Raw genomic sequence first — 27,926 nt, 5'->3', positions numbered from 1 at the left:
TGTCTTTACTGAAATATCAGTAAATTTTATTAACTAATGTAGGTATGTATGTACCTAAGTATAAAAACTTGAGGCTGGTTAGTTTCATTACAATTTATCCGAGAATACTTAACCATGCTGTTCAAAACTAAATTAGATAACATATACAGAGTGATCAACAAGAATCCAAATCAGAGCAAGCGTTGCAAATTATCGGTCACGTCATAGCAAAATCATATGCACATAAGCGGTCAAAACATGGGCGTAGACAATTTATGGTCTCAAACGCTACTTAATAAAAAATGATACTTTATGAATTTTAGACGTTGGAATTATAATTGTGCATTTTATTATTATTATAAGATAAGGGAAACAATTTATAAGATTAACAAGAGCAACATTTTACATTTGTAAGAGTAAGTAAATTATCATCTTTATTGCCAAACGCGACGCTACTGGTACGGAGATGCTTCGTTGAAATGTCACATTTCAAAATTCAAGGTTGTTGTTGTTGACAATTTAAGTGATTTAACCTAGAAAACAAATCTTCGATTTCGGCAAAGTTTACAGACGTTTATTGAAGTTGTAAGCAATAATTATCCCAGAATAAGTTGTAAAATGGGTTTTACCATTAAAGAGAAGGCATTTTTATTAGATTATTTTCGAAAGATGGTGAAACAAGAAAATGAAGACTGGCCTTACTTTGTACCCCCTTACACCGAAGAATTTTAAGCCAGATGTCCGAACCTGATGGTATTGGTTATCAACAAGTTTATCAATGTCTTAAAATTATAGTGCCTAATTTTAGCAAATCATAACCCATCATTAAGAAGAAGTCAGGTCAGTCCTTAGTTCAAATTTTAGAAATGGTGCAAAATGTTCAACAAATTATCAAGGAACATCCCTCAACTTCCATAAGGCGTTTAAGACAACAAGTTAAATTGTGTTATGGCACTTATCAGAAATTTTTTAAGAAGGATATTAATTTGTTTCCCTTTGTGTGTTGCAAGAAATAAAACCCACACATTACCCTAAACAAATTGACAGCTTCATAAGGGTTTTTGAAATTATGAGAGGCGAGTTTGATTCTGTCTGGACCACAATGGAGAACATTTTGAGCAGTTTTTGTGAAAACTTATTTTTTGACCTTGGAGTAATTTAAATGTTTTAAACACTGCTAGAAAAGATACGGGTAAGTTCTCAATTACCCAAAAATTAGAGAATAATAACTTTTACACTTTTCTTACACAAAACAACAGAACAAAGAATTGTGAAAAATAATTATTTTTAAAATTTTGTAACTCAAGATTGTGCCTTATGAAGGAATTTTGTGTAACTGTGTGTTTTTTCCTTAATCAATAATAAATAATAATTAATTATAATTTGCTTTTAAATCTATTATTCATGAATTACAAAAAAATTATAAAGGCAATTAATGATAGATTTTTGCGAGGTAGGCAACCAACAAAACGAGTGTCCACAGCAAGTAAATAAAAGCGGCTGATCCATGATAGAAATACGTTTCGATAAAACAAAAGATGAGGTAGCACTCTTGATTTGGTTTCTTGTTGATCACTCTGTAGAAGACGTACGTGAAGAAAGTCCCAATTTTTCCTCACAAAATATAGTATTTTGTTCGACACTATTGAGAAATTTCTCCTGTGCGAGCGGATTTTGATAAATGTCACAACTTGTGAAAACGAAACGTCAGAACTAATTTTAAAGATTTGCCTTTTTTTGGCACTCATGGGCCTTTAAAACGCGACATGCCACAAAAAAAACCCAATTTACACACGAACTCGTTAAATAAACTACTATTTTATTATACCTGAATCATAATCCCTATTTTTGACACTAAAATGCGAGCAAAGCTTTAAAGGTTGATTAGGTAACAACAAATTCACCTACATTTTGAACAATGATAACAATGACAATTGACCAAATGAAATCTATATCAACGATTAATGACACAGATTACTTCGGAAAACGTATTTCAGTTTACTTTTTTTTGTTATAATTTTCAGAATTGTAGTGCAGGTATAATAAAAAATACCGTATGATACACGTTTATAAGGGCCTTTAAAGCACTTGTGACGTTGAAAGCACTCCGCTACGCGTCGTGCTCTTAAACTCGTCACGCGTGCTTTAATGGCTCCTTTATAAACTTGTATCATAATATACTATTTTAGGCACCCTTGTTGAAAAAGGTAATTTACGTACTCTCATGCGAACTAGAAGTAACTCTTTTTCGGACGCACATTTTCGTACGCACTTTTTCGGACGCACTTTTCTGACCATGGACCGTGGCGCCATCTGTTGGTCTGTTTAGTAAATTAACAACGAAACCGACAAAACAGAGTAAACCGTTTGAAAACAAATGAGTATTTGACAGTTAAATTTAACCAAAGTATGTATTTTATTTACCCGAAAAAGTGTTATATCGTTTATTTCTGGTGCTTATTTGGCGCATAATAAGAAAATGAACGTTCATATAATAGATAGCAACAGCATGATGAAGAAATGTCTAATACGCCGCCGGGCATCGTAGATGATAATCGCAATAATTGTCCTGTCATCATAAATTATGTAAATAAGTAATTGCATTGCAAATAGTAAATTTCTCGTTTTGTTGGTAAGCTGATGAAAAAAGGATAATACAGAAAAAAAATTAAATCAAAATCCAAATTTTACATATGTTATGCGATAATTGTTGTGCGGTGTGTATTTAAAATGGGGGCAAAATAGAAAAATGTTGTATTACACTCGTTTTATAAGCCATTTTGTCGCACTTGTTTGCTTTATAGCACTCCTCGCTGCACTAGTCGTGCTCTAAAAAACGTGTGCAACAAAATAGTCTCTTATAAAATTTGTATAATAAATTACTATTATTTTTGTACCTTCATACAGCAAAATGAGGGGTAATTGTTCACTTTAACTACTTCTGGAATTTTCGCGTTTTTTCTGGCTAGACAGCCTCAGGACGTCCTCCTACATCGTTTCCCACCAGTCAAACCTTGTGCAAATGAAAATTTTCCTTACCCTTTAGTTATACTAAGACTTGGCGCGACCTTGACGCGACCTTGAAACACAACAAGAGAGGAAAAAAAGGCATTTGCACAAGGTTTGAATGGTGGGACACGATCTAGGAGGACGCCCTGAGGCTATCTAGCCAGAAAAAACGCGAAAATTCCAGAAGTAGTTAAAGTGAACAATTACCAAATGAGGAAATTTAATTTGTCCTACTTTGTTATTTTCAGAAGCAGTAGTTGTTAAAAAATATATCTAAATCAACAGCTAAAAGTGGAACTGAGTCGCATATTAAATTTATTGCTTGATTTTCAGCTTGGAAATGACTTTGGTGTGAAATATATATCCCACTTCATTTATTACAAATTAACAGCACTTTTTTAAATTCACTGAATATTTCCATCGGTTTTCTGCGGTTTAAAAAGGTCAACATGTTTATTTGTTACCTACTTTAGTTACATTTAAGGATCTTTTGGCAACTAATTTACGAGTAGATTGTCAAGAGGTTGTTACTTTTTTAAATTGTATTTGTTGTTGAAGTATAAACATGAGTCAATTATAACAGAACCTTTTGAGTGATTCATGGTCTTTTCAAAATTCATGAATGTAACTTACACATATTTGATTGGCTTTAGACAACCAACAACCAACAATAATCAATACAATTCAAGTCGAGCTCATTTTTAGAAAATTTTGATTGTAGTGCGCAAAATAAAGTTGATATGATTCGAAAACAAACAAAAGTTGATTATTGTATCACCGAGCTCCGATACATTGGACCGGAATATGTCATCTAAAGGCGGCCTTACACCAAGGCAACAATTGGCAACATGTTGCCTGCAACATTTTTTAGTAATGACCTGCAACATTACTAAAAAATGTTGCAGGCAACATGTTGCCAATTGTTGCCTTGGTGTAAGGCCGCCTTAAGGAAACACTGAAAAGTGTGTTAAATGTGAGATGGTGTTAAAATAAATATTTTCATTCTTTTATCACTTAAAATCGTGTTTTTGGTGTTCAAAAATTTGATATTGGAAATTGAGTTAATTTGAAAGGAAAAATTAGAACGTTAAAAAATTTATATTTATCAATGATCAAGCATCAATCTCTTGAAATTAAAACGAAACCTCTTGTTTAATTAATAAGCGAAGGTAAATAACATTCGTTCTTTTTCCCCGAATGATTACTGCTCACAATTTTATTTCAATTTTAATTGATTCAAACGCTTCATATGTTCACACGGACAGTTAACAGTCACGGTTCCAATAAACGATTGGTTCCGTGTAATCAACTTTTGGGGGACGAATGAGAATCTCACCCGTTCTATAAAACCCATTTATCCTTATTTTGACTTTGGTAATCACAGTGTGGTTAACACGGTAACATTTCACCTTTACAAAATGACATTTCTTTTCTCTTATTTATTTATGAAATTTGTACCTAACCGATTATTAAAAAAATTGTCTTAGTGCATGCAAAGTGTATTGCATACAATGAGATGTTGTTCCATCTTGCCGAAAAAATCCCCCTTACAGGTCATCACTTCATCAGCAATTTTTCAAAAAATTGTCGTATGATTTCCTCCTTATACCGAGATGCAGTTGTGTTACCGAAAATTATTATCGTCTTAAAGAAAACACTCCAAGATTCTCCAGGTGTAAAGAAGAATTGACGTATAAATGTTTCTCCACTCCACGTTCCATATTTTGTGAATTCACGTATCTTTAAAAACCAAGCTTCATCAGTAAAATTAGTTTCGGTTAGGTTTGCATCATCACCATGCAGTGTGTTTATTATTAAGTGTTTCTAATTTCTGTTCGTAATTCTTTAAATTTGTTCTCCTCTTTGTATGTCGAAAAATGATGTTACTGTATGAGGTGCTGATGAGAACACAATTCTACCCTTTACATTACTATTCACACATTTTCAAATTTTGCTCAGTCGTTGTTGCTATATGATTGATTTAGAACTGATTATTCCCTGAGTAAAAGCGGCAACATTCATCTTATTTCGTTCTGGTGGATACTTTCAAGCAGATTAAACAAACGTTAAAAGACATTGTTTAATGTGTCTTTATGTATTCGAAGCGGGAGCGGAAAAACATGGGACAAGTTAATTATAATAACAGCAAAAAGGAAACAGTCAACTAAACCGTAAAGGAGCTCGTTATGAATTCGTAGTTGAGAATCGTGGTGCAAGGAGTGTAAATTTTAGTTGTGCTAAGTCAAATTTTCAAGACTCCTTCACAAAAGACATCGTATTTCATATTCGCATAAATCCTGGACTCATTTGCATTTAAAAGGCTGTCACTGTCGCCGGTGCATAAGTTTTTACAGTCCTCTCGAAGAATTACATCAGAACTAGATTTTAGCACCGCGGTAGCAATGATCTTGAGTTGCATTCCGGTGATGGTGCGGAAATAAATGTTTCTGTCGAGAGCGCACTCGAAAAACCTTATTGAAATTCATGAGGAATACCTGAAGACCCATTGAGTGAACAAAAGAGTTATAATAGGAGGGAAGTTTGACTTGAAACAACTCCACCAGCCGCACAAGCTCTCGAATCAAGCCCCCAATAAAACAGACAATATTTAATTTAAATATGAACGGGGATTTTCTCCCACAGCGATTCTCAAAACTTCCCCTGCAATGGCAATGGCGACCTTTGTGGGACTAGGCAAATCTGTTTGCAATGTGGATTTGCCTACTGTTCTTTTGTTGGTCCGCAAAGCTTCGATGCGACCCACTGAAAGATGTCGCTTGCGAGCTTTCAGGGGTGTTTCGACGAAATCGCCGTCAAAACGGCGGTTTTCGGTCGACACACCTCATTCACTAAAGCAAACTGGTACACAATCAATGCAGGAGTTAATTACCGCTTTGACCGGTCTGCCATGGTGTCCTTTCAAATCACTCGGCATTTACATTTATTTGACTGCTTTTGTGTTGGGTATAAGCAGTTGCACGTTTCAGGAACAAATTATACTACATCCACACCCGAACTGTGCGCTTGCTGAAATCAAAGGATGTCGGAAATACACGTCGACTACCGCACAAACACACTCCAATTACTAACGTTTAGCTCTATTAAATTTTACAAAAGATTAATAAAATGAAGTTGCGCTGAAGCAGCCAACCAAAAGGTGATTAATAATCCAACAATGGCCTACACTACGAAATTTCTGATTGTTTTAGTGTTAGGAAGTTCCTGAAATAATTTTCCTTTTAGAATATAATGAAGCAGATGCTCGTTTGATTTATTAGATAAAACTTTACTACAAAAATTCCGTTATCGACTCGACAACTTTATCTGCAAATCGAAATCTATTCACCACTCTGTTAAACAGGTCCACATTCTTCTCTATTTCAGTGCAACACATTATCGACATTATCGTTATACTATTTATATTCTTTCTTTTCCTATGTATTACTCGTATTGGTATGTCTAGTAGAGTATGTCTAAAAAAATCTTTCATCAAAGTAGCTTCACATCAGATATAATAAAAAAATCAACAATACTTTACCGCAAAAAATAATAAAAACTCCTACATTCTCAGAAAATATTGGTATGTAACTGTATTACAATTATCAAAACAAAAATTTCATTGAAAATCGCATTCATAAATCTACTATCCAATGAAAAGCTATGTTTATTGTTATTTATTACCATGGATACATAAAATGTTTCCGGAAATATTTTTGACAACTCTAGATGGAAAGAATAGTATATTAAAGTATAAGTGGATAAATACTATATTAAAAGACATGTTTCATAAGACCAGTCTTGAAGCACGAATTCAAGATTAAAAAACGAGTGGCGTAGCCACGAGTTATTTTAAAGAATGAGTGCTTCAAGGTCTTATGAAACGAGTTTTTTATACTATTTTTTGTAATTTGTCCTTTTTAAGCCGTTTTTGAACAAAAATGTTTACTTTCGTCGATTTAGGGATTTTTGTGGCGGTTGGTAAAGTATTAATTTTAAAAGTGAAAATTTGATCAAGTCTTCAAAGTCGCCTTTTGTTTTATCCAAATTCTGTCACAAAACACGAATATTGAAGATAATCTTTCATGTACGCCGGCTGAAATACGTGAAATTGCCAAAAATACGATCGGGAATTTGTTGCCTGATAAATCCTGATAACTAATTCTTGGCACATTTTGTAATTTAAACTGACACGCATGACGAATCAAATTTTGCCAACCTAAAAATGTTCGTAAAATGTTCCGTGAAATAATGGCTATAAGGACATCCCAGATGATGACGTCGCGTTCGTTAATATGTCTATTAGAGAATCAAAATGGAGGCAAATTACAAAAATAATATTATGTACTTCATGCATTACGTAATAAATAGATAATTATTTAAGCAGAATTCAACAAATTGTTTAAATAAATTCAGAGAAGAAGGAACGAAATTTTGATGGATGTATTATTCATTCTATAGATTTAACAGCAGATTTTAACCCTAATCCTACGGGACCACATTTATTATCAGGAGAGATTGATGTAATTTGGAATTCCAAATAACACAAAAAGTTTTGACAGGCAAAATTGTAAACAAAAATTCATAAGCTTTTATGTGAAATGAAGACCAAAAAAGAAAAAGAAAAAAGAAAAATGACAAGGGCAGACCGTAGACGAAGACAAACCAATGAAAATTAATAATTTAAAATAGCTAGTAATTAAAAAAAAATGTGTTTGAACTAGTTTTTATCTGGTTCCTCGGCCAGAGGTGTATTTTGATAAAAGAGTTAGGTCTCTCTGGATTTCTGACCATCCAAAAATAGTATTCTATCGTTATTTCCAACGTTTCATTAATGTACTCTTAACATCTTCAGATCTGTGATCCGAACTTACACGAAAAACATTTAAGAAAACAATTATACAGTGTGGAAATTACTAATGGAATAAATTCAGTAATTTAAAACTAATGACATTTGTCAAAAACGCTGAAACAGGTCAATTTTTATTTCTTGTAATGTGTATTTTAAGTTGCTTCACTTGTTCATGACGTCATCCACCATTTTTCTTTAAATGACAACCCCCACTTTTTTCTTCTCTTTCTGATAGACCTTCCTACTCCTAAAGGATTCATTAGAAAATTTGGTACCTTACATGACAATTTTTTTGAGAAAATGACGTATTTTACATCAAAAATTTAATTTAATTTTTAATTTTTTTATTATTTTTTTTTAAATAACTAATTATTTATTAAAATTTAACATAAAATAACATTTTTAATTTACAATGCGAAAATTTCCGATAATAATGCGGAATCTGGAAAAGTGCCCCGAATGCTTGCAGCGTTTCCACGTTGAATGGCAAGGGAAATCCTCTCAAAAAGGAATTTCTTAGATTTTGAATCCCCTGATTCCGCGATAAGTCGGTCTCCGATGACATTAATGAAATCTATTGTTTCTTTGCACCAAGGGCCTAAGGTTTCAAAGGCTAAACCTTTAGTTTGACGAAATAATTGAACGATATTTGTTATGTTTGCGTTTGCAAGCCATTTCAGCGGCAAAACCTGAGACTTCAGATGTTTTCAATACGTAACTGTCTGCAAGTGTATCTACGACAGTAACGTCCCAAACCAAAGGTTGACCTTTATTCCACGGTACTAAAGTCATCCCATCAGGGCGTTTTCCGTCATCACGAGATAGTCCGTTTGGTTCTAAAGTTGAATTAACATGAATAGAAGACAAAGACCGGTTGATAATAGAATTAATTTCAGTGTGTCTTGAAAATCTACCACTGCTTTTGGAACAACTTAGACCGTGAATACCAATTTCATCAACTTTCGCATTGCATTTGCAAATATGAGGTGTACAAAGATTACAACCCAATCTTAAACCAATACAAACTTGGAAGGAAGTGTTATCTAAAAGAGTACCAATATTAGGAGAAGGTATTGCATGTAACCAAGATCCTGATTCTCTGCATTGCAAAGCCTTAAAACGAGCCAAGTCCCTAGATGAATTAAAGATTAAGTCATTGTCAATTATTCTTTTGATATTGATATTATCCCAATTCTTCTGAAATTGTGGAATTGTTGGTCTTTCGTTCTCATTTTCTACATCCCAGACTGCTAATTTTAATTGACTTTAAACAAAAGCAAACAAACATCTCTAAGGTTAACAATAAAATGCAACACAAATGTTAAAATTACCCTCCCGCCAACTAAATATTTGGCACTCACACAGGAGTGTAAACACTTTACACCGCGCTCAATAATGTCAGGGCTGATTTGTTCCATTTCAGCGCGAATTCTCTGTCGCAAATCTTCAAAATTCTTTCGTTTATTAAAATAAACCCTCGATTTTAAATAAACACAGAAAAAAAAAAGTGCACTGCTGTGCAGAAAAATCGCGTACACCTATTTTTCACTGTGTTAAGTCGGTCTAGATTGGTTTTGACGTTTTATTTGTCAGTGTCAAACAACTGTTACATTTTCCTAATAACAAATACATTTACATTTACAAAGCACAAAATACTGGAAAACTTGATTGCTTGATTTTTGAAGTGTACGCGATTTTTCTCCACAGCAGTGTATGTACACTTCTATTAAAAAAAAAGCGTACAAGTAGTGAGCACAATTTTGGCTAGATTGCCATATTGTAAACCTATCCTTTAATTGTTGTTACTTAGAAACCTGTAACAAAACCCATGCTGATAGCTGGATTTTATCGATGTATTTTTCAGAGATTTTAATGTATGTAAATGTTTTGCCTTATTTATTAGGCAAGTATTACCAATTACTGAGTTACTACAAACACAACTCAAACTTTTATTCGTAAATTTATAGAAAAAGGCAACTCTCAACAATCTAACAACAATTTAAAAATTTATAAAAAGCAATTTTCACACATTTGACGTACATACAAAATGTCAGTGATACCATAATACGTTTTCTTGGAAACGATTAATTAATTTTATCCCCATTTACTTTAGCTCTCAATACGTGTACGCTTTTTTTTTTAATAGAAGTGTACATTAAAATGAAATTAATTTTTTTTAATTTTTAAGTAAAATTTGTAATTTTCTCAAAAAAAAAAATGTTATGTAAGGTACCAAATTTCTTAATGAATCGTTTAGATAATAAGAAGGTCTATCAGAGAGAAAAGAAAAAAGTGGGGGTTGTCATTTAAAAAAAAATGGTGATGAAGTCATATCTCAAAAATGGATGACATCATGAACAAAGTGAAGCAACTTATAATAAGCACTATGAGAAATCAAAATTAACCTGTTTCGACAAATGTTATTAGTTTTGAAATTAGTGAATTTATTCCACAAGTAGTTTCCACACCGTATATGTTCTCTTCTGTCGATAACCGGAGAACATGGTGGTGTGGTTTGCTCCAAACTATTTTTTTTTTTTTCATATAAATTATGGATACATTTTTAACTTATGTTTTTAACCATAATTAGTTACTTTCAAAAATCTTGTGTTGTAGAAAGCACTTTTTTAGTTCTTTTTTCAATTTGTATTTATTCAGAAATAATAGTTATTTATGCAACGAGTTTCTGTATAAATTGGGCTTTTCTAATTGCCCCAGGGACAAGATTAAAACACGAGCGTAGCGAGGATTTTAAGGCCTCGAGAGCAATTAAAAAAGCCCAATTGGGCGCACCCATATTGCCGTCGCGGTCAAAGGGATAGTTAATCCCATACCGAAACTGCCGTCAGAAAAATGTAAAATTAGTAGTTCATTTAACGAATTCCTGTGTAAAATGGGCTTTTTTTGGAATGAATGGGTCAGTTTAAAACGCAAGTGAAACGAGCGTTTTAAAGGGCCACGAGTGCCAAAAAATAGTTATTTGTATCACAAGGCTAGAAAATGCTATTTTGCAAGTGCAAGCACGGTTTGTGGAGCAGAGGCGGCAGCCGAGGCGGCACTAGCCGTGTAATACACAAAAATTTTTCGGCCGACAATTTATTTAAAGCAAAATATAATATCTAATTTTTGTTAAAAAATTACCGAATGGGGAATTTATTTTTCTTTCATTGGCAACATAAAGGATCCAAGAAGCGACAGTCACGACCAAAGTCAACCAATTCCTCAAATATTCAAAACCGTCGTCGTCCTCTCTGTTACTACTAAGACGCCGCTTGGTACCCCCTCGGCCTCTACTGCTATACACAACGTATAGCTTGCGATAAAGGATACAAATTTGTCCGACATCAATATTTTACACTTAAAAAATTGTACAAAAATTCCACATGACATTGACATTTTGTGCTGCCAACCTAAAATCTTTCATTAAAAATTCCTGTTTCGATTTTCTTGCCTAGGCAGGGAAATGCTAGTTTCCAGACGATTTAGATGCATGAAACATCAGTGTTTCTAGACGGAGGCCGAAAAACAAATTTACACACGGATGAGTTGAATACAACGTTTTTTTTTGTAATTTTGTAATTGTCAAAAACAACTAAGGGATTGCCTCGTTTATACTAAACATACACATTAATTTCATGTTGAGGTGTTGCTACCACGAAAGTTAAAATAAAACTAAAATACCTACCCACCTACATTTTAGAGATGAAGTCAATTTCCAGAAAAGTGCTAATTACTTACTTACTACCACAGCGGCCTTTACCTGATTGAAGGGATTAAGAACCTTAGGATTAAAGAACCCTTGATAGGGTCAGTACGACCGTGACGGCAGTTTCGGTGAACGATCATGACCATGACGGCAGTTTCGGTGCACCCGCCCAATTTACCCAGAAAAGAGTTGCATATAAAGTCTTATTGTTTGAAACGACGTCCCTGAAGCTTCCAAATCTTTTAAAAATGGTTTCGCATTTGCTTTTGACAGTTTTGACAAATTTTTCCAGACCTGTCAGAAATGTAACGTTGAATGTATTGTCTAGGCCAGGACAACGGTTCGTTATCTGCTCATTTTGCTTTAGGGCAGTTAAGAGGCAGTTTACAAAGGAGAAAAATGAGAATTCATGACAGTTGAAAACAATAAAACCTGTTTAATCTGCTTCATGGTATTTTCCAGGATCGTTTTTCTCCTGACGTTCATATTTTCCGTTTACGTTAAGTTACAAAAACGTGGAAAGCGGCGCAATGTTTATATTGTTTTGTGAAACACTTTCATTATATGAAATATTTGATTACCACAAGAAATTATTCTTGTTAAACTATTTTTATGAACGTAATTTTTATAAACATTATAATTATCGAACGCACGTAGAATTAGAATATAAAGTAGGTACAACAAATGTTTGCGCCAAATTATGAACCCTTTGATTTTCCAGTGTACGTTTCATTTGCTTCGACAAAGTGAAATTTTTCATTGGCAACTGATAATATAATCTATTAAGCCGCACACAATATGATGAAAATCAATCATGAAGAACAAGTCGCTTAAAATACTATAGCTGCACGTTCGATTAAACATTTCGCTGAAAATATCAAGACAAAATAAACCGAAATTTCAACAGCACTACCTTTTTGTTAATTTTCTTCAAAGAAACCTGTTCCAATCTTAATTTGTGTAATATCAGGCGTCTGTGCGTCGACCGAAGAATAAAAGAAATACAAAACCAAGCTAAAGGAGAATCCTTAGAGTAGTACTCCAGACACGTTCCACCGCTTACAACACTAACTTCTTATAAACACACGAAAGCTCTAACCCTTAGTTGACACGGGGAGATTTTTTATGCAATTTATGCCACACCGCAGCAACAACGGCTGTGTGACTGCATATAAAAGAAAAATTAAACGGGCGCTGAATTCTGTGACGAGTTGACGGAATGTGCGCCCCAGATAAGAAAAAGCATTTATCATCCAAAATCAGGGTTCTTCTTTGTGGCCGGTGTGTTTGCTGTTTTGTGACAGAAATAGATTTTCATTTGCTGGACTCACAATTTTTTTCATTTGGGAGCAATAATGAATTCGGAATTTAGGTGGACTTATTTGTTTTTTCGCTTTTTCGTTGCCACACTATCAAGGAAAATTATAGCTGTCTGGTAGGTTGTAAATTCGCTTGATAAATAAATAATAGAGACATTAATAAGTTTTTTCATGTTTTAGCTGGATGTTTCTGAAAGCGGAAATTTCTTTCACTATTTTTAATGCCGTGTTTTCGTTACGGTCTCGTTGCGACACCATTCGCAAATCGCATGAATATTCCCAAGGCTGTAATTTATTTACTTATCATTGTCTGATAAGTTTATATTTTCCGGGTAAATATTCTTTGCACAGTTAAGAGGAATTTCTGAAGCTCATTTCCATCTGCGCTATTAATTTGTAAAGCCTCGACCGCATAACGTCAAACATTAATCATATTTCTTTGCGTTCTGTCTCTATTTAAATGCTTAATTTTCCTTATCATTTTCTCCCTTGTTTGCTTGGATAACTTTGACCTCAACGCTTCGCATTTCCTTGCACTACTTTTTCTCATTTTTAATTAAAATTAATCTAACAGAAGAGCTCTGCCCTTACAACAGACCTATCAGCTCCATTAACACCACTCTCAATTTATTATTGACAATTTTTCATTGATCAATATTCTTTTTTGGTGTACTTTCATTTATCACTATGATGAATGTTTTGAAACATTTTCTTACAGAATTCTGTCGAAATTCTTTCTTCCGTCAATAAAGTATAAATAGATCGGTTTCTTTATTCAGATTCATTTTCTACACAATTTTCTCATAAAACAAATATACAGTTTACATTAACAAACGGATCAAAATAATATAGTCGTAAGAAAAGACTCAACTTTATATGTATAAGGATAAGATCAATTTAAATAGGTTAAACTTTTTGAAGTTTTATCAAATTTTCTAACCAAGCAAGAAGGTGAACATTTCTTGTAAGTAAAACGAGTTTATTTCATTCGTTTCATGTTGTTGTATCTGGAAATCTCGCATGAAAAATTTTAGTGAGCTGAAAGCAAAACTGCTTTTTGTAAAAATGTTTTCAAAGAACGAATCAAAATCGAAATGAAAGGAACAAATTGAATCGAAAGTTGTAGGTTGTATTTACATAAACTGTACGCGTACAACTTACTGTATAATTTACAAAGTTTTTCAGTGTTGGTAATTAATAATGTTTCGCCACTTTCAAGGAGACACAAGGGATTCAGCCAGAGACAAGAAGCTTAGTAAAACAATTCACGAGTAATTTAACTGTAAATTTACAATCTATTTACCTAATTCTAGTTAAACTAGTGAACTAAGTGCAACATTGTCGAGCGGTTGTGTTTTAAGCTATGGTTAAAATCAGTTCATCATTCAATTTTTATACGACTCTTCATTATATGGTCTCGTATATTTTTATGGGCGAAATTTTACGACACTCACATTTACTAGGTGTATAAAATAAATATACTTTTATTAGTTCGCACTTTATAAAAATTGTCTTTGTTAATGCTATTTAGAAACACTGCAGTCGTAAACGTCGCCGATGACTGCTTTGCCGCGGACTCGTATTAGTTTCCTCCTTGCTACAAAAGGACATGTAAATGATGAGCGATTGAAAGTGAAGCTTTCAAACATCCTTCAAATATTTATTGAGCTAAACTAAATTTTAATGCTGCAGTACAAGTTTCCAGTTGATATAAGGCAAAGTCAATATCTGTTCCCCGTGGCTGAATTTGATATTAAAACTTGAATAGACTTCTTCCTATCTGAGACACACTGAATATTTTACATAGAATTTGATGGCTCAACGGAAAATAACGACATGCCATCAAACTTTGTCGTCAAAGTACATATTAGTCCTGGAGAGCTTGATTTAATTTGGACAACTTTCCTGATACGGTGTGTTAGGAGTAACCCAACAAATATGCCATGGATGGTCTGACATGCGTGCAAAATTATTCTGTAAGATTAACAAACTATTGGCAAAATAGACGACACTGGATCAACAGATTTATTACATTTTTTGGTTTTATTTACTTACGGCTTTGTATATTCTCTAAATGAATGATAATTATTTTACAGCTTTTTCTTTGTTACAGGTATGTCTAAACTTGTCTTCGCTAATGCTACAATCATTGCAAACTCGACCATTCTAGATCAAGGTATGTGTTTCAATGAAACCTTCATGTACATGTTATTACAACTTTTTTTAAACTTAATTAAAATAAAAAAAAATATATTGTTTATTATTTAAATAATCTAGATAAGTACTTGCATGAAACGAATGAAAAAGAGCGAAAACTTCATTTGTTCAGTACATAGTATCCTTCATATCAGTGACAAAATACTATCGGGTGTTCATTTAATATTCTGGTAGCATCACCTATGGAAATCTGTTGTTTTGAAAAACGGATGTCGCAGCGTTAAAATACGACATAACCTCACTATAAAATAACAGCATGACACGAATTATGATAAAAATTAACACAATTACAATTCACGCACAAATTAATCAATTTATTAAATGAGGTGCTGGAAATGTCTACCTTCTTCTTCGCTACACTTTAATGTTCGCATTTTTAATGCATTTATTACATTTTCTAACATGTTCGGGGCGTTATTAATTTCTTCAATTTTTCCTCTAATTTTTCCATTCTGTTGAAAGTATCCTTCCTGCAGTTCATCAGCATGCAGTTCCTCAAAAAATGGTTCCAAAATTTTCTGTCGATACTTTGCTGCATTTATATTGCCTAAAACCAGCAATTAATTTAAAAAAATTGATTTTGAAATCATGAAAATTACCTTCAATTACCACTGTCATACAGTAAGGATACAACTGTACATTTTTTCGTAACAATTTGTGGCACGTTCCTACTTTCCTACACAAGGTTCAGTTTGTTGCGATAACTGACGTATTGAAGTGTGGGGTGTGGGGCGCAATTTGCATTATTTCCCTTGCAGTTTCAATACCTGCAGCAGTGCCTTTTAGCGGCCGACCTGTGGTTTTTCTTTGGTAAACGCCTCCAGTTTCACCAAACAACTTTACACACCGGCTCAGGTTATCTTCGAAGGTTTTCCGTCAACAATAACATTGGGAAATTCGGCGATAAACTCTTCTAAGCAGTTTTGTACGGAGTAGATCCATGAACCATTCACTTTCAAACCATTGCAATTGCTAAAATAACTTTCAATCAAAAACGTTTTCTGCTCTAACGTGAACACCAGCAAAAAATAAACGTCACTGAACGGAAATGTCAAAATGTGACAGTTCTACTCTAATTTTACTAACCGGAAGTTCAAACGACGACGTGCCTTAACAAAAACAAAATATTTCCATAGGTAATGCTACCAGAATATTAAATGAACACCCGATATTTTAGCTACGTTGCCGTTCCATTTTTAAGAAAAATTACAAAAATTTAAGATTTATTTACTCCAAAGTAAAGCTATTCTTCAAAAAATTATTTTACGTTATTATTTTCCACAATCATCTACACCATAAATAACAATAAACACTGAACTTTTCAGCCTGTATTTGAAGAAAACGCAGTTCAAAGAGTGCACCTTCAATGTATCTTTGTGGGGGGAGTCCCGATTTTTTTTATTTCCATATTTGGACTACTGAAGTGATCCCCTACAACGCTCTGAATATGTATACCATAAATTTATTGGAGCATATTCTTAGAAAATACTACCTGTTTGATCTCATGCTATACTGGGTAATTCTAAAATAAGTATGAAAAAAAAAACGGTAATTGATAATGAGAAGTCATAGACAAAAAAAATTCTTATAGAAGTTTTTTCGTTTTCGAGATACAAATGATTATCCTGGTAGTTTAGCAACTATAATAATCAAAGGCAAAAGTTGCCCGTCAGTCACAAACTTGACATTACTCCTTTCGATTGTTTCCATAGAAACATTTACAAAGCAGTGTATAGTCGTTTTCAATGACATCCGTGCTGTCAATATGTAAGTATGTTGGCATCACGTGCTGTTTCAGTTTAGTAATTTTGAGTTTCATAATTTGGCAATTTACCTTGACGCGGCAAATTGACAAATTCAAATTATTTTCTATCATTTTCAACAAAACAAAGAAAATATGTAGTGTGATTCGGATTCCGAGGGTGACTTACCTAGTTTAACCATGTTTTATACCAGTTGAAGATTGATTTCTTGTTTGTTGTTGATGTTTCACCAAATATAAATTTTCTTTTATCATAACCTTAAATTCTTGTTTGACATTTTTTTAACTAGGATTTGCTCATACTCTGAATACTGGTTATGAATTTTTGTGTACAATCTGCACCAACATATTAAAAATGACACTGACAGCACGGATGTCGTTGAAAACGACTATACTTCGTTGATGTAACAATGGTTGCTAATGAAGTGAACAAATTCGGACAAATTTTCTCCAAAAGTCATTTATAGACTACGTCTACTGATAGAATGCATTTTTTTAAATATCCTTAGATAACAAAATCCCCAACCCCAAACCCCAAACCATAACATTAAAATATTAAGTAAGTATCATAGATTGTGTTGGTAATATCTTGAAGCATTCGCGCCACTGATTCTCACTGGAAAAATAAATTATATGAATTTCAAATTTGAAATTGTCAGTTCTGTCAAGTCAAGTCAAGTCAAGTCAAGCATTTAGATTTGCGATTTTTCATCTTTAGAGCTTTGTTTTGCGATTAGTTGTTCGTTTTGATCTTGTTGCTGTTTTGATCTGTTCCGTTGCGATTTTTTGTTGATTTTTCAAATTTGTGAAGTGCCTCAAGAATCTAGCATTATGAACACTTTAAGTGACATTACAAACATCGACAATGATACAGAGGTAATTTTTGTTCATGCGTGAAATAGGAGTAACATATTAAATAATCTCTTGCTTGTGTTTAGCCGTTTCCGAAAAAAGCTGGATATTTTAATTTCAATATCCAGCTTTTTCGGAAATTCGAAAATGTATTGTAGGCTGCATTTTTTATTCCGTCGGGCACATTATCACTCGTGAAATACCCTGTATTAATAAAACCTTAACATACCGAGCGATCATTTAAAAAATAAATCGAGTTTGCTTTGGAGCCTATGCTATAGCATGGGTTGCCATAGGTAACACGCCGACTCGATTTATTTTTTAATTATTCCTACTACATATATTGAAGTTTTCTTTCGTCTGTCCTAAGTGTAAACCACGGCTTCCTAGATTAATAAGAGTCGAAGCCTCTAATACGGCTGGTCGAGTTCATCAGTTGCAAGCATTTTTACTGTTCCTGAGAGGGCGCCACTATACATTTGTGTATTTGGCCGCTTAACCGCGTACAAATCTCATTTTAAAAAGAATCGTAATTTGTATGTTACATACACTACTTCAAAAAGTAGATTATTGATAGAAAAAAAATATTAATACGATTTTTTATTAATTTAATTTAAATAATTTTCGTTTTTTGGTAGAGGGCGCTACTATACTTTTGGCTTTTGAAGGAACAGACAGTTCAAGGAACTCAACCAGCCGTATTAAAGGCTTCGACTCTTATTAATCTAGGAAGCCGTGGTGCAAACATGCAGAATAAAACATCACGTGTAAACCTGCTCTTTCCATTTTTTTAAATTTCGCGCCGGATCTATTTGTTATAGCGTAAGTGAACATTTTTAGTAACATTTATGTCAAGCAATCTATGAGCGGACAGAGTTTACAATTATTTTGTGGTCAAGGATACTCCACATTTTTTTCCAAACTTATTTCAGAATCACCTGTATATAGACAACATTTTCCCTAGACATTTTACTACCTTTTAAAATAACTTACAAGTAATTTTTTATATACAGTGTGGAATAAAATGATTTATAGTCCATTTTTTTATTATAGTCCGATGAGCTTAGTCCGAATCAAGAAGTCGACATGACCTGCGTCTGCTTTCGACATTTGACAGCAGTGCATGGTTCTACCAATATTTGAAAATTTATTTAGGCAACATGAGACAGATATTGTATTCTTTCGTGCTTTCTTGGTATTTCTGCAAATTCACTCCTCCGTTTTAATTTTATCTTTCAAAAAACCGCTCCCTTCAGAACGCTTTTGATAACTATTTACATATCAACTAATAGGTCAGATACAGTTGTGGACAAAATGAACTGGGACAATGTTTTTTCGCTAATGTAAGTCTGTCTGAAAGTTTACCCTTTCTATGGTTACTATTAAAATATTTATAGTTTATTATGTATTTTGTGTTGCATATTATTATCATATTAATTCCGTTTTTCCTTGTTAATGTTGGCCTACGGTTGGCCCTTAACCCTCACTTAGTGCAACTTTACAGTTGTGGACAAAATAAAGTAGGACAAATCGACAAATTTTTCTCGCTCGTATCATTTTATCTAGGAGATCAGTTATAGTTGAATTTTTTTAATAAACAATTGTCAAAACGTTGGCTTGTTGGTATGAGCCAAACTGTGATTTTCATGATAATACGATTGGTCACATTGAGTGTCAACATTTTTTTATGTAACTGAGCCTGCGCTCTAACGAGGGAGAGTTTATTTCAAATTCGAAAAGGTTTCTCCTGATTTCTCATTAAATTTGTTTTGAAAATGAATTCACGGAAGAAAGGTACGGTAAGTGAAGTGAACATAACCTTAACCATGATTTGGTGTCAAATTGTTATACAGCTGGTCCATATGTCCAAATTTTAGGGTGGTACAGTATGGTTTTTTACTTCATTTTGACACTGACAATTGTTTATTAAAAAAATTTCACTATATATTCACATGATTGTGAAATTAAGGATATGTTGAATAAATCTAAAATTTAATTGGTTTTCAAATAAAAAATTAAAATCGAATTTGTAAGTACCCATGATAAGTTGGGAGTTTATTATTCCCCTGCTCTTAAATACAATGCAATGAAAATAATTTAAACTAAACTAAATACATTTATTTAATAATAATTTTCAAACTTAACAATAATTAATATTTTGTCATTGTACCGTTGCGATTAACAACTTCTGCTAATCTTCGGGGCATAGAATGGCATAAATTCAAGCAGTAATCGTCTTCAATAGTTTCCCATGTATTATGAAGAATTTCTAACATTTCTTCTACATTTCGGGGTCTGAGATTTTGCCTTTGTATTTTTTTTACGAGTAGCCCCCAGACGTTTTCGATAGGGTTTAGGTCGGGGCTGCGGCTAGGCCAATCAACGATATGAATATTATTTTGCCTGAACCAGTCTTGCACAATATGTGCCGTATGGACAGGACAATTATCCTGCTGAAATAAAAACTGATCAGGATATAACAGCGACACAGAGGGCAACATTATATTATTTAAAATTGAAATATATTCTGGACTGTTCAATCTTGTATCAATATGCCATAAAACACCGAGGCCACGTGCTGATATCCAAGCCCACATATTTACAGTAAATCTATTACTATCTACATTATTTACATATCTTCCTTGGAATATGCTATTAGCGGGACGATAAACACGAATGGGACCATTACGTGTTGACTGGAAAGTCTTCTCATCAGTAAAAATAATATTATCCCAAAAGGTTTCATCAACTGCCATGTACTCTAAAGCAAATCCAACTCGACGTTCTTTGTGTTGCTGTGTAAGAAGTATTTTTTTCGCCGCTGGACGACAACGTAGGTCTGTTTCTTTTACCCGTCCTCGAGCAGTACGAGCAGATCCTGGGAAGTTGGCTTCTCCCACAGCGTCCACAACGGAGTAAAAAGGATGTTCTCTTATTGTCTGGATTAATAAAGCATCTTGCTCTTGATTAGAAACCCTTCTTCGTCCGGCCCCAGGATTTGCATTTATTGTTCCTTGTTGTCTCCACTTTTTTAAAATATTGAAGACGGAATTTTTACTAATATTGTACCTGAGAGCAATCCGCCTTATGGACCAACCGTCCTCAGCTTTGGAAATTATTCCCAATTTGACTAAATTGCTAATGCGAACCATGATCGTTTTTGAATTTTTTTTTTGACAAGTGTCAAATTTAAAACTTCAGATTTAGCGCCCGTTGCAATCAACTAAAATTGAGCGAAAATCTGCATCAAGACTTGTCCCACTTCATTTTGTCCACAACTGTATGTTAAAAATTGTTGAAAACAGCATTAAACAACCACGTTTAGAGTGTCTTTCTTTCTTCCTAGATTTTGTTTCGGCAACGCCATGAACACAAAACAACTCTCTACGAATTAGTTTACCCCCTTACCTGTTAACTTCCAGTCTTGCAAGTTTCCGCGCAATTCCAATTTTATTTTTGCAATTTACAAATTCTGTAAAAGGATCTGTCCACATGCTTTTCGTTGGCATCATACGGAGGACATTGCAAGCAAAATTAAACAAAATTATCACAAATAACGTGGTTAAAACGTAACCTAAAAATTTGACGTCGCTAGTGGAATAAACGTACAATTCGCATCTTGCTCTAATCGCACATGCTAAAGCGAGATGCATAGTGGGACACGCTTAATACAATACGTACAAGAATTCAATAGTTTGTTTACATTATGTTGAAAAGAGATAGCAATATGACAGTTGTTCTGCTTTTTAATTGATACATCGGACTATAATTAAAAAATGGACTATACATCTAGTTACCTTTGGAATTTTTGCACATGTAAATTTTCCTGTACCGCTCTACCTTTTTTTTTCGAAGTCCGAACTATTAGTTCTGTCAATAAATGTCATCAATCGAATTGACAATTGTTACAATTTACTAAATTGAATTAACAAACGTTGGTGGCCACTTTCAACACTAGCTGTGACTTGCTTTTGTTAGCTCCTTTTTAATTTCAATCTTAACTTTGCATTCATATCATCCCTTCGCAATAAATCACATTTGGAATTTGGATATATATTTTGAGGTTAGGCTTTCTTTTTTTTGTAGAGCGGCATTTCGTATTTTTACAATGGTAATGCAAAGGTATTCTCGTGTCAAAAATGGATTACTCCCTAGAATTCGAACTTTTAGGGAAATAACGTTTTTCATGTTGTGTGTAACTAGAATTTTCAAAAGTTATTTTGAATGCCTAAGGTTGGTTACTTTGAGTTGAGAGATTAAATCCAAATAAATATGCCGCCAGTAACCAAAATTGATTGTGAAACGAAAAATCATCTATCACTTAGCGAGAAATTATTCATTTGCAACTGTTACAATTAATTTGCTGTCTTACATTTTTGGGATGTCTTTTGTTCGTCACCAGAAACCACATAGCCTCCAACCTAACCAAATTTATGGCAACCTAGTAACGAATATCCCTAAATCCTAGGGAGTAATCTATTTTTGACACGAGAGTAACTAGATGTAAATCATTTTATTCCACACTGTAGAATTTCATTCAGACTCTGACATGTGGAAGAATTCTGGAAGAATAACACTGAAAATTTTAATTAATTATCTAAGAATGAATTTTTTAAAATTAAATTGTAAATCTTATAACAGTAAATTATGTGCTAAATCTTACTAGTTCTAAAAAGTAAATCACAATATACACATTCATTTAGTATAGTTTATCGATTTCTCATTGGGACTTTTCTCCGGATTTCCATGTAGAACATAAGTCGATACCTCTCGTGGGGGTGTTTTTTGGGGAAACTCTATCTGCAAATACTGCCGATAATAATTAGGAAGTTTAAATGCATTCTAGGAGACTTGGGTGGAAATAGGAAGAATACCATAATTATTATTTAATGTTATATCGTGCGGTCAACAATTACTTAGATAAGGGTGGCTATGACTTTAACAGTGTCAGATTTTTCGTATCTTTGTTAACTCAGCTAATAAACGTCGATCAACTGTCAGTATTAATCAGATTTTAACACACATATCTCAAACGCTCTTTATCAGGAAGACAATGCTCGACCACACATTGCAAGTGTTTTTTTAGAGTAACTGGAACACGCTAATGTTAACTTCTTGCCCTGGCCGGCACGTTCACGGGATTTGTCACCCATCGAACACGATAGGAAAAAATTGAAAAATCTAGCTCATCTTCCAGAGACTACACAGCGATTACGGCACGAGATTCAGGTTACATGGGATGCTTTGGCTCAGGAGGAAATTGATAATCTGATTTGGAGCATGCCAAATTTGCAAGAAGGTCCCACGCATTATTAACGGAAAACAGCTAAATTTCATGTTAGGTTTCTCTAATGAAACTCAATTTGTTTCTTTATCTTATTTTTACTTATTAGAACAGTTGTGTTAAATTTTATTAAAAAATGTTAACTTTTTCTTGGTGTTCGGATTTTTTTGATAATTAGTATATATTTATTATAAAACATTAAATAGGGGGCACGTCATCTAGACCGAATATGGTTATAATCTATCAGATGATGTAAATTGTTTTGAAAGCACTACTTTTTACATTATCATTTATTTTTTGTACGCCCACTTTGGACACGACATTCAAGTCGGAATTTATTCATACGACATTATGGATTACAAACGATACTGAAATCAAGTAATGAAACTGCGATGTTTTGAAGTTACAACGGAACATGGTTTCTCCGGCGGCTGCCCATCCAAATCCTGACCACGCCTGACGTTGTTTAACTTCGCAGATCGAATGATAATAGTGCTTTCATATCAATTGGGCCGTCGTATTTATTATTATTAAAAACAGTGACATTTGAAAGATTAATTTATATTTATATTTATTTACTGAAATTAGTAAACAGCAGTTATCCTAAATAAATCAAAATGAACAGAAAATATTAACTATGTAATTAGAAAAAATCGTTTATCTACTTCTATTGGATAATACTGTAATTATTAAAGTGTTTTTCATTGGATAACAGGATTCGTTACCTACGGCCCGTTGAATAATAATTTCAAAACTCTCCTAGCAACTAGTTTATGAAGTTCAATCGCAAATTTTAATGCAATGATATCAATTACATATACAAAGTTGTAAAACGCCAGTTTCAATTATTTATCAATTTCTCTTCATAGTCGTAGAAAAAGTATAGTATTCTACTCGGGGATAATAGCTATTATTCGCTCGAATGAATTACCCGACTCACCTTCGGCTCGTGACACAAAATCACCCTCACGAGTAATTGCCATCATTATCCGCTGATTGAATAATATACTCTTATATTATTTGATGATTAACAAAAAAATAAAACTCAGCATAAATAAACCTGGAATTGTTTGCATAAAATTATTCATGTACATTATTTGGGTAAGAATTAGAGATAGCAAATCCTTGAACACTGTGACCGTTAGACTTGGCACATGTACTCGTATTTGTATTGCAGCTTGCCGTAAGCTACACACTTTGAAAAAGAACGCACGATCCGGGTGGGTAAGCCACTCATTGGATGATTTACTTTAATAACACGACCGGATCACACAATACATAAGCGAGTTAAAATTATTACTAAGAAAAACATTCACAGAAATGTAAATATTTTCGAAGCCTTACTACAGCTTATTGTTTTAAGGTCACATTTTACGCCTAGATGTATTATGGCGTTTCAGTTAATTAAGAGCGCTTCGGCATTGACTGTTTTGTGTTCAATTAGCGCCAAACTGAATTATCTGTCGTAAAATAAATGTAAAGGTTCACATTCACTATCACTACATAGTTCGAGACGGGTCTAAATTAGATTCCCGGCAATTGTTTTATATGTCGTTTTGAGTGTTTGTGCGCCCGGGGTAGTAATTTCAGTTCGCATCTCGTTTGCTTTACAAATTTATCTGAGCGCAACCTTCAATAGCGAAACAGCGCGCAGCTTTCTTCTGATTGCAGGTAAATCTCCTAATTAAAACGATTGATCCGTCCTCTTACATTCGCATTTCTGTTTTTTACGACCCCACTCCGAGTTGGACACTTTCCGAGATTTTCCAACGTTCTCGTCGTGTTTGCACATCGCGACCCTTCGCTACAACATGTCTTCGACCCTGTCTTACGTAATTTCGTTTTGAATAAAGTTGAAACAAAAATGAAATGGTAACTTTTTTTATTCCGCGGAATTACGAAAATTAAATTTGTTATACAATTTCCTTCGAGTTTCCACTGACAACTTTATAAACCCTAGAAAGCTCTTAAAAGAATTAAGATAATTACATTATTACCTTAAGGTTCTTCTAAAACAAAACGCAAAATCTTCTTATCTCACTTTTTGTCTCCCAAACGCCGAATCTGGACACATTTCAGTCCACTTTCCGACAAGTACAGCTTTACGTAAAGTACTCGTATTTGACTTCTGCAGCATTTTTGTGTATTCTTGGTTGCCTATCTCTGCGAATACAATTATTACTTTTTCAGCAACTTTGACTTATTCATTATTTATTCTACCATGTAGAATTGCTACAAATATTGTCAAGAACTTGCAAGCATGCATGACCAAACGGACGCAATAATCCTTGAGTGCATTAAATTTCACAGCAAAACCATCTCTTTGTGACGTCAGCGAGTCCTTTGTTATTGCGCTGTCTGTGCGGCATTAGATATTGAAATAACATCTGTTGTCTATCAGTCACTTTGCGGGTATTTTACTAATATTGTTCGACGTAAATGGCGTTAACACAGAGCGATTATTGTGGAAAATTCATTGTTGGAACCTCAGCGAAAATTATAGTTTGAATTGGAGCGTCTGTTTTCTAGTTCCGTTCCAGCTCCAGTCACGTTCATTGAGAAGATCAATTGTACTTATCACAATTGGAGATAATAAATTTAACGTAAAAAGTAAACGATAAACGATTCAGCGGCTTTCGTCTCCTTCAATTAATACTTTAAATCCTGTTAAAGACAATGGTTTCTCGCATCTCTCTGCCAATCAATACCGATAAGACAGAAAACAACCGACAATTTGTGCAAACGTCCAATTATACTTCCTTCACTGTCAGTTTTCTTTGTGATTTTCGATACGTTTTCACACGTGATTCCACTTTAGTTTGAACAAGCAACAAAACACCTTTCTACGTAACCGGCGATGCATGAACCTACTTGTGTTCTCATTGTAATTTATTTTCAGCCTGAGTTGACTTTTTGCAGGAAATTTGGAGAGAATGTCTTTCGAGTGTAAAAATTCAACGGTTATCATTGCAATAGTAAACTGCGAAGTTAATAATGTGGGGCAACATGGCAGAAAATTAATGTTAAAGAATTCCACGTTGTGTTTACATAAGTTTGGGGTATAAATTAATTTATATGTCAAGTGGGGACTGGACCGTAAATTGTTATTAAATTATGTTATCTTTTGTGCTTCGCGTGGCGTAAGTCTGTTTTCGCAAAACGAAGAACGAATTTTATCTAGTATCGAATCTGTTTTTCTTTATGCTTGGCTTAATTAAATTTACAAATAAATCGCTACAGATAAGTAACAGGAACGTACAGCGCAGTGTCTTGAGAACAAATGATCGGTGTTCTGCTGTATGCCATCAATTGGGGGTCTTAAATTGGGTTTCTTGTTTACCGAATAACGAATCTCCAACTTCTTTTGTTCCCTTTTGAAATCAATTATAATTTAATTAAGATACACGACAAACAACCTTACAATCTACAACGTGTAATGCAACAAAGCACCTTTTCTAATATATTCAATTTTTTTATTACTAGATTGATTAACTTATGGCCGTTTGCACCGTCGTAGTTTAAAATTAAGGAGAGCTTAAAACCTTGGTTACAATTATTAAAATCGTAGTAACAATTGTTTTTAACCTTGGTTTAAAAATACAGAACGTCGGTGCAAACGGCCAATAGTGAAGCAAAACTTCACCCGGCGCATCCACCATAATTATACAGAGTGATCAACAAGAATCCAAATCAGAGCAAGCGTTGCAAATTATCGGTCACGTCGTAGCAAAATCATATGCACATAAGCGGTCGAAACAAGGGCGTAGACAATTTATGGTCTCAAACGCTACTTAATAAAAATGATACTTTATGAATTTTAGACGTTGGAATTATAATTGTGCATTTTATTATTATTATAAGATAAGGGAAACAATTTATAAGATTAACAAGAGCAACATTTTACATTTGTAAGAGTAAGTAAATTATCATCTTTATTGCCAAACGCGACGCTACTGGTACGAAGATGCTTCGTTGAAATGCCACATTGCAAAATTCAAGGTTGTTGTTGTTGACAATTTAAGTGATTTAACCTAGAAAACAAATCTTCGATTTCGGCAAAGTTTATAGACGTTTATTGAAGTTGTAAGCAATAATTATCCCAGAATAAGTTGTAAAATGGGTTTTACCATTAAAGAGAAGGCATTTTTATTAGATTATTTTCGAAAGAGGGTGAAACAAGAAAATGAAGACTGGCCTTATTTTGTACCCCCTTACACCGAAGAATTTTAAGGCAGATGTCCGAACCTGATGGTATTGGTTATCAACAAGTTTTTCAATGTCTTAAAATTATAGTGCCTAATTTTAGCAAATCATAACCCATCATTAAGAAGAAGTCAGGTCAGTCCTTAGTTCAAATTTTAGAAATGGTGCAAAATGTTCAACAAATTATCAAGGAACATCCCTCAACTTCCATAAGGCGTTTAAGACAACAAGTTAAATTGTGTTATGGCACTTATCAGAAATTTTTTAAGAAGGATATTAATTTGTTTCCCTTTGTGTGTTGCAAGAAATAAAACCCACACATTACCCTAAACAAATTGACAGCTTCTTAAGGGTTTTTGAAATTATGAGAGGTGAGTTTGATTCTGTCTGGACCACAATGGAGAACATTTTGAGCAGTTTTTGTGAAAACTTATTTTTTGACCTTGGAATAATTTAAATGTTTTAAACACTGCTAGAAAAGATACGAGTAAGTTCTCAATTACCCAAAATTTAGAGAATAATAACTTTTACATTTTTCTTACAGAAAACAACAAAACAAAGAATTGTGAAAAATAATTATTTTTAAAATTTTGTAACTCAAGATTGTGCCTTATGAAGGAATTTTGTGTAACTGTGTGTTTTTTCTTTAATCAATAATAAATAATAATTAATTATAACTGGCTTTTAAATCTATTATTCATGAATTACAAAAAATTTATAAAGGCTATTAATGATAGATTTTTGAG

The 27,926-nt window shown here is 33.5% G+C and overlaps 1 protein-coding gene and 3 long non-coding RNA genes across 4 annotated transcripts in view; 3 read left to right on the top strand and 1 right to left on the bottom strand.

Moving 5' to 3' along the window:
• The window catches only part of LOC138125669 (5-hydroxytryptamine receptor-like), a 256,405-nt gene that overhangs the window by 104,499 nt on the left and 123,980 nt on the right, over positions 1 to 27,926 (top strand). The gene's annotated exons all lie outside the window — the stretch shown is intronic.
• Positions 144 to 27,857, top strand: LOC138126480 (uncharacterized). The gene is made up of 2 exons (XR_011157850.1): positions 144 to 1,171; positions 27,725 to 27,857. It is a non-coding gene; the product is annotated as an uncharacterized lncRNA (long non-coding RNA).
• LOC138127070 (uncharacterized) lies at positions 14,874 to 16,245 on the bottom strand. Its single transcript, XR_011158085.1, has 3 exons — positions 15,874 to 16,245; positions 15,679 to 15,750; positions 14,874 to 15,626 (listed from the first exon to the last, which is right to left on the bottom strand). It is a non-coding gene; the product is annotated as an uncharacterized lncRNA (long non-coding RNA).
• LOC138126481 (uncharacterized) lies at positions 26,643 to 27,667 on the top strand. Its single transcript, XR_011157851.1, has 2 exons — positions 26,643 to 27,228; positions 27,284 to 27,667. It is a non-coding gene; the product is annotated as an uncharacterized lncRNA (long non-coding RNA).

The sequence above is a fragment of the Tenebrio molitor genome, chromosome 3 (genome assembly GCF_963966145.1).
Source record: "Tenebrio molitor chromosome 3, icTenMoli1.1, whole genome shotgun sequence".
In the NCBI taxonomy this organism is placed as follows: domain Eukaryota; kingdom Metazoa; phylum Arthropoda; class Insecta; order Coleoptera; family Tenebrionidae; genus Tenebrio; species Tenebrio molitor.
The sequence above is the reverse complement of the archived record's forward strand: the minus strand, read 5'-3'. Positions and strand labels throughout refer to the sequence as shown.